This window comes from Schistocerca serialis, chromosome 4, assembly GCF_023864345.2.
Source record: "Schistocerca serialis cubense isolate TAMUIC-IGC-003099 chromosome 4, iqSchSeri2.2, whole genome shotgun sequence".
In the NCBI taxonomy this organism is placed as follows: Eukaryota; Metazoa; Arthropoda; class Insecta; order Orthoptera; family Acrididae; genus Schistocerca; species Schistocerca serialis.
The window spans coordinates 89,324,408-89,333,002 of record NC_064641.1 but is presented as its reverse complement, the minus strand read 5'-3'; positions in this window follow the sequence as shown (position 1 = coordinate 89,333,002).

The following is an 8,595-nucleotide window of genomic DNA, read 5'->3' as shown; positions in this document are numbered from 1 at the left end:
CTGAGTCGAAACAAGGCCCCGGGAGTAGACAACATTCCATTAGAACTACTGTTGGCCTTGGGAGAGCCAGTCATGACAAAACTCTACCATCTGGTGAGCAAGATGTAGGAGACAGGCGAAATACCCTCAGACTTCAAGAAGAATATAATAATTCCAATCCCAAAGAAAGCAGATGTTGACAGATGTGAAAATTACCGAACTATCAGTTTAATAAGTCACAGCTGTAAAATACTAACGCGAATTCTTTACAGACGAATGGAAAAACTGGTAGAAGCGGACCTCGGGGTAGATCAGTTTGGTTTCCGTAGAAATGCTAGAACACGTGAGGCAATACTAACCTTACGACTTATCTTAGAAGAAAGCTTAAGAAAAGGCAAACCTACGTTTCTAGCATTTGTAGACTTAGAGAAAGCTTTTGACAATGTTAACTGGAATACTCTCTTTCAAATTCTGAAGGTGGCAAGGGGTAAAATACAGGGAGCGAAAGGCTATTTACAATTTGTACAGAAACCTGATGGCAATTATAAGAGTCGAGGGGCATGAAAGAGAAGCAGTGGTTGGGAAAGGAGTGAGACAGGGTTGTAGCCTCTCCCCGATGTTATTCAATCTGTATATTGAGCAAGCAGTAAAGGAAACAAAAGAAAAATTCGGAGTAGGTATTAAAATTCATGGAGAAGAAGTAAAAACTTTGAGGTTTGCCGATGACATTGTAATTCAGTCACAGACAGCAAAGGACTTGGAAGAGCAGTTGAACGGAATGGACAGTGTCTTGAAAGGAGGATATAAGATGAACATCAACAGAAGCAAAACGAGGATAATGGAATGTAGTCGAATTACATCGGGTGATGCTGAGGATATTAGGAAATGAGACGCTTAAAGTAGTAAAGGAGTTTTGCTGTTTAGGGAGTAAAATAACTGATGATGGTAGAAGTAGAGAGGATATAAAATGTAGACTGGCAATGGCAAGGAAATCGTTTCTGAAGAAGAGAAATTTGTTAACATCGGGTATAGATTTGAGTGTCAGGAAGTCGTTTCTGAAAGTATTTGTATGGAGTGTAGCCATGTATGGAAGTGAAACATGGACGATAACTAGATTGGACAAGAAGAGAATAGAAGCTTTCGAAATGTGGTGTTACAGAAGAATGCTGAAGATAAGGTGGGTAGATCACGTAACTAATGAGGAGGTATTGAATAGGATTGGGGAGAAGAGAAGTTTGTGGCACAACTTGACTAGAGGAAGGGGTCGGTTGGTAGAACATGTTTTGAGGCATCAATGGATCACAAATTTATCATTGGAGGGCAGTGTGGAGGGTAAAAATCGTAGAGGAAGACCAAGAGATGAATACACTAAGCAGATTCAGAAGGATGTAGGCTGCAGTAGGTACTGGGAGATGAAGAAGATTGCACAGGATAGAGTAGCATGGAGAGCTGCATCAAACCAGTCTCAGGACTGAATACCACAACAACAACAACATATACAATAATAAATGGTCAAAGAGCACATCAGTATGAAAGTGTTACAGCCTGTTGGTGTACTATTTCGTGAACGCCTATGGAGAGTAGTTGAAGGATGGTGAAATAACGAGTAGTACATGTGGTATTGGACCACGAAGTCTAATCACAAAACGTAGAGCTTGGAGGGTCTACCGCTGTATAATAGGCAGCTATCTGTGGCAGATCTGCCGAAAGAGTACAGTGTTGATGCAGGCACAGTTGTTTCGGAGCGCACCACTCATTGTTTAACGTGGAGTTCCACATCACACGACCACTACTTGTTCCTGTGCTGACCTAACATCATCAATTATGGTTGTTCGGATGGCTTATTCGGGGCAGGGGACGAAACAGCGATTTCATCGGCGTACGATTGCAGTGGCCACACCATCACTGAGTTTTCGCTAGGGATCAATAGAGTAGTGTCGACTGTCGAATGAATCGTATTTATTGTTACACCACAAGGATAGTTGCGTCCTTAAGAGCCATCATCCAGACGAATGGCTGGACGAAACATGCACCGCTTCACAGATGTAGGCCGGTGATGGCACACTTATGCAATGGGATACATTGAGTTGGGCTTCTATTGGATCTATGGTGGTAATCGAAGGCATCATGGCAGCAGTGAACTATGTGAACATTATTGTGTACCAGCTGCATCACTTCATGCTTTAAGTCTTCCACCTATGACGATGACATCTTCCAGCAGGACAATTGCCCGTGTTGCAAGGTCAGAATCGTTCTACAGTTGGTTGAGGAGCATTATAACGAACTCACACTGATGTCTCCAGTAGGAAATGTGCCTTATCTGTACCCACTGGAACAGATATCTACATCTACATCTACATTTATACTCCGCAAGCCACCCAACGGTGTGTGGCGTAGGGCACTTTACGTACCACTCTCATTACCTCCCTTTCCTGTTCCAGTCGCGTATGGTTCGAGGGAAGAACGACTGTCTGAAAGCCTCCGTGCGCGCTCTAATCTCTCTAATTTTACGTTCGTGATCTCCTCGGGAGGTATAAGTAGGGGGAAGCAATATATTCGATACCTCATCCAGAAACGCACCCTCTCGAAACCTGGCGAGCAAGCTACACCGCGATGCAGAGCGCCTCTCTTGCAGAGTCTGCCACTTGAGTTTATTAAACATCTCCGTAACGCTATCACGGTTACCAAATAACCCTGTGACGAAACGCGCCGCTCTTCTTTGGATCTTCTCTATCTCCTCCGTCAAACCGATCTGGTACGGATCCCACACTGATGAGCAATACTCAAGTATAGGTCGAACGAGTGTTTTGTAAGCCACCTCCTTTGTTGATGGACTACATTTTCTAAGCACTCTCCCAATGAATCTCAACCTGGTACCCGCCTTACCAACAATTAATTTTATATGATCATTCCACTTCAAATCGTTCAGCACGCATACTCCCAGATATTTTACAGAAGTAACTGCTACCAGTGTTTGTTCCGCTATCATATAATCATACAATAAAGGATCCTTCTTTCTATGTATTCGCAATACATTACATTTGTCTATGTTAAGGGTCAGTTGCCACTCCCTACACCAAGTGCCTATCCGCTGCAGATCTTCCTGCATTTCGCTACAATATTCTAATGCTGCAACTTCTCTGTATACTACAGCATCATGCGCGAAAAGCCGCATGGAACTTCCGACACTATCTACTAGGTCATTTATATATATTGTGAAAAGCAATGGTCCCATAACACTCCCCTGTGGCACGCCAGAGGTTACTTTAACGTCTGTAGACGTCTCTCCATCGATAACAACATGCTGTGTTATGTTTGCTAAAAACTCTTCAATCCAGCCACACAGCTGGTCTGATATTCCGTAGGCTCTTACTTTGTTTGTCAGGCGACAGTGCGGAACTGTATCGAACGCCTTCCGGAAGTCAAGAAAAATAGCATTTACCTGGGAACCTGTATCTAATATTTTCTGGGTCTCATGAACAAATAAAGCGAGTTGGGTCTCACACGATCGCTGTTTCCGGAATCCATGTTGTTTCCTACATAGTAGATTCTGGGTTTCCAAAAACGACATGATACTCGAGTTAAAACATGTTCTAAAATTCTACAACAGATCGACGTCAGGGATATAGGTCTATAGTTTTGCGCATCTGCTGGGCGACCCTTCTTGAAGACTGGGACTATCTGTGCTCTTTTCCAATCATTTGGAACCCTCCGTTCCTCTAGAGACTTGCGGTACACGGCTGTTAGAAGGGGGGCAAGTTCTTTCGCGTACTCTGTGTAGAATCGAATTGGTATCCCGTCAGGTCCAGTGGACTTTCCTCTATTGAGTGATTCCAGTTGCTTTTCTGTTCCTTGGACACTTATTTCGATGTCAGCCATTTTTTCGTTTGTGCGAGGATTTAGAGAAGGAACTGCAGTGCGGTCTTCCTCTGTGAAACAGCTTTGGAAAAAGGTGTTTAGTATTTCAGCTTTACGCGTGTCATCCTCTGTTTCAATGCCATCATCATCCCGTAGTGTCTGGATATGCTGTTTCGAGCCACTTACTGATTTAACGTAAGACCAGAACTTCCTAGGATTTTCTGTCAAGTCGGTACATAGAATTTTACTTTCGAATTCACTGAACGCTTCACGCATAGCCCTCCTTACGCTAACTTTGACATCGTTTAGCTTCTGTTTGTCTGAGAGGTTTTGGCTGCGTTTAAACTTGGAGTGGAGCTCTCTTTGCTTTCGCAGTAGTTTCCTAACTTTGTTGTTGTACCACGATGGGTTTTTCCCGTCCCTCACAGTTTTACTCGGCATGTACCTGTCTAAAACGCATTTTACGATTGCCTTGAACTTTTTCCATAAACACTCAACATTGTCAGTGTCGGAACAGAAATTTTCGTTTTGATCTGTTAGGTAGTCTGAAATCTGCCTTCTATTACTCTTGCTAAACAGATAAACCTTCCTCCCTTTTTTTATATTCCTATTAACTTCCATATTCAGGGATGCTGCAACGGTCTTATGATCACTGATTCCCTGTTCTGTACATACAGAGTCGAAAAGTTCGGGTCTGTTTGTTATCAGTAGGTCCAAGATGTTATCTCCACGAGTCGGTTCTCTGTTTAATTGCTCGAGGTAATTTTCGGATAGTGCACTCAGTACAATGTCACTCGATGCTCTGTCCCTACCACCCGTCCTAAACGTCTGAGTGTCCCAGTCTATATCTGGTAAATTGAAATCTCCACCTAAGACTATAACATGCTGAGAAAATTTATGTGAAATGTATTCCAAATTTTCTCTCAGTTGTTCTGCCACTAATGCTGCTGAGTCGGGAGGTCGGTAAAAGGAGCCAATTATTAACCTAGTTCGGTTGTTGAGTTTAACCTCCACCCATAATAATTCACAGGAACTATCCACTTCTACTTCACTACAGGATAAACTACTACTAACAGCGACGAACACTCCACCACCGGTTGCATGCAATCTATCCTTTCTAAACACCGTCTGTACCTTTGTAAAAATTTCGGGAGAATTTATCTCTGGCTTAAGCCAGCTTTCTGTACCTATAACGATTTCAGCTTCGGTGCTTTCTATCAGCGCATGAATTTCTGGTACTTTACCAACGCAGCTTCGACAGTTGACAATTACAATACCGATTGCTGCTTGGTCCCCGCATGTCCTGACTTTGTCCCGCACCCGTTGAGGCTGTTGCCCTTTCTGTACTTGCCCAAGGCCATCTAACCTAAAAAACCGCCCAGCCCACGCCACACAACCCCTGCCACCCGTGTAGCCGCTTGTTGCGTGTAGTGGACTCCTGACCTATCCAGCGGAACCCGAAACCCCACCACCCTATGGCGCAAGTCGAGGAATCTGCAGCCCACACGGTCGCAGAACCGTCTCAGCCTCTGATTCAGACCCTCCACTCGGCTCTGTACCAAAGGTCCGCAGTCAGTCCTGTCGACGATGCTGCAGATGGTGAGCTCTGCTTTCATCCCGCTAGCGAGACTGGCAGTCTTCACCAAATCAGATAGCCGCCGGAAGCCAGAGAGGATTTCCTCCGATCCATAGCGACACACATCATTGGTGCCGACATGAGCGACCACCTGCAGATGGGTGCACCCTGTACCCTTCATGGCATCCGGAAGGACCCTTTCCACATCTGGAATGATTCCCACCGGTATGCACACGGAGTGCACATTGGTTTTCTTCCCCTCTCTTGCTGCCATTTCCCTAAGGGGCCCCATTACGCGCCTGACGTAGGAGCTCCCAATTACCAGTAAGCCCACCCTCTGCGACTGCCCGGATCTTGCAGACTGAGGGGCAACCTCTGGAACAGGACAAGCAGCCATGTCATGCCGAAGATCAGAGCCTGAAACCGGTTCGTCAGAAAAACTGGAGAGGCTTTCCGTTCAGCCCTCCTGAATGTCTTTCGCCCCCTGCCACACCTTGAGACGACGTCCCACTCTACCACAGGTGAGGGATCAGCCTCAATGCGGGCAGTATCCCGGGCAACCACAGTCGTAGTCCGATCAGGGGATGCGTGGGACGAGCTGGCCGTCCCCGACAAACCCCCATCCGGACCCCCATAGTGATGCCCATTGGCAACAGCCTCAAGCTGTGTGACCGAAGCCAACACTGCCTGAAGCTGGGAGCGAAGGGATGCCAACTCAGCCTGCATCCGAACACAGCAGTTGCAGTCCCTATCCATGCTAAAAACTGTTTTGCAAAGAACGTCTGAACTAATCTACAGAGAGCGCAAACAAGTCGACAATATTTAAACGGTTATTAAAATACAAGATTGCCTAGTAAATGCAGTAATGCTGCTACTTGCGCACTGCTGACACTGCTCGGCGGCGGAAGGAGACTATGCGAATTTACACTATTCAGGTACTAAAACGCGATGCTACACTCTCAAATACTATAATACGCCCGAAATTTATGAATTAAACAATGCAAGTACCAAAAACACGCAACGAAATTAAGAATTGAACTATGTAACAAATGAGTGAGCTAGGAGTATACGACTTGCTGCTGCAGCTGCTTATCCAACGGCGGCAGGGAGCACATCGGGCGCCAGCTACGTGCCCGTCAACCACTACACGTAATTTGAAGGAATCCTTTGACCTGTACGTAGACATCTGGTGCCACATACTTCTGGAATCCTGCCACGGACATGTAGAATCCATGCCAAGAAGAATCTCTGTTCGATTCTGTTTGAAAAGTGGAACAACGCGCTGTTATACAGGTGCTCATTTAGCGTAAATTTTAACAGGCTTTATCTGAAGCCCGTCCAATAGTAAACTTAAGACTTTTTCGATGAATCAGCCACCATTTTGAGAAATCTGAAGAATACAGAAATATTGCTTTTTGGTTTGGTAACAATACGCAAAACCTCTAAAGTTTTTAAAAACATAACATTTTGAGAAAATGATCTATTAAAAATTATATAAGATGAAAGAGTGCACCATGCTTTTCTTATCATTGTTACCTGAGACTTAAGACAACTGTCTTTTTGGGTTGGGGTGAGGGGGGGGGGGAGCAGTCAGGGTCAGCAGACTCCCGATTGGTTTGATAGGAATTTATCTCCTGTGCCAACCTCTTCACCTCAGAGTAGCATTTGTAACCCACGTTCTCAATTATTTGCTGGATGTATTCCATTATCTGTCTTTCTCTAAAGTTTTTGCCCCTCTTCGGCTCCCTGTAGTACCATGGAAGTCATTCCCTCATGTCTTAACAGATGTCCTATCATCCTGTCCCTTCTCCTCATCAGTGGTTTCCACATATTCCTTTATTCTCCGATTTGGCGCAGAAATCCTCGTTCCTTACCTTATCAGTCCACCTAATTTTCAACATTCGTCCGTAGCACTACGTCTCAAATGCTTCCATCCTCTTCTGTTCCTGTTTTCCCATTCTATGTTTCACTACCATACAATGCTGTACTTCAGATGTATATTCTCAGAAATTTCTTCCTCAAATTAAGGCCAATGTTTGAGATTAGTAGACTTCTCTTGACCATGAATGCCCTTTTTGCTATTGCTGCTCTGCTTTTGAGGTCCTCCGTACTCCGTCTGTCATTGGTTATTTTACTGTCTAGGTAGCAGTGCCGGCCGATGTGGCCGAGCGGTTCTAGGCGCTTCAGTCTGGAGCCGCGCGACCGCTACGGTCGCAGGTTCGAATCCTGCCTCGGGCATGGATGTGTGTGATGTCCTCAGGTTAGTTAGGCTTAAGTAGTTCTAAGTTCTAGGGGACTGATGACCTCAGATGTTAAGTCCCATAGAGCTCAGAGCCATTTGAACCATTTGAACTAGGTAGCAGCCTACTTCGTGACCATCAATCCTGATATTAAGTTTCTCGCTGTTATCATCTCTGCTACTTCTCATTACTTTCGTCTTTCTTCGACTTAGTCTCAATTCATATTCTGTACTCATTAGATTGTTTAATCCATTCAGCATATCACGTACTTCTTCTTCACCTTGACTCAGGATAGCAGTGTCATCAGCGAATCGTTCAAATATTTTTTCTGTTACCCATGGTTTCTTCGCAGTTATCTTCTTCGTCCGTATGTTTTTCTTTAGAACGTCTGTGAGTTTCCTTTTTAGAGATGTCCATTCCTTGTCAACTGCACGGCCTATTAAGCTATTCCTTATTGCTCTCCCTATAGTCTTAGAGAACTTCAAGCGTATCTCATCACTCCTTAGTACTTCCGTATCCCACACCTTTGCGTGTTGAATCTTCCTGACTAATGTCTTAAACTTCAGCCTACTCTGAATCACTACTATTTTGTGTTCTGAGACTCTGTCTGCTCCTGGGTACGCCTTAAAATGCAGTACCTGATTTCGGAATATCTGAAATTTGTTAGAACTCAGTTAGTCTTTCTTCTGTATCATTCGTTGTTTCAAGTCCATATTCTCCTGTAAACTTTTCTTCTACTCCTTCCTCTACAATTGCAATCCAGTTCTCCATGACTATTAGATTTTCATCTTCATTTACGTACTTTGTTAGCATTTCAATATCTTCGTATACTTTCTCTATCTCTTCATCTTCAGCTTGCGACGTCGGCATGTATACCTAAACTATCGTTGTCGGTGTTGGTTTGCTGTCGATTCGGATAAGAACAAACGTATCACTAAACTG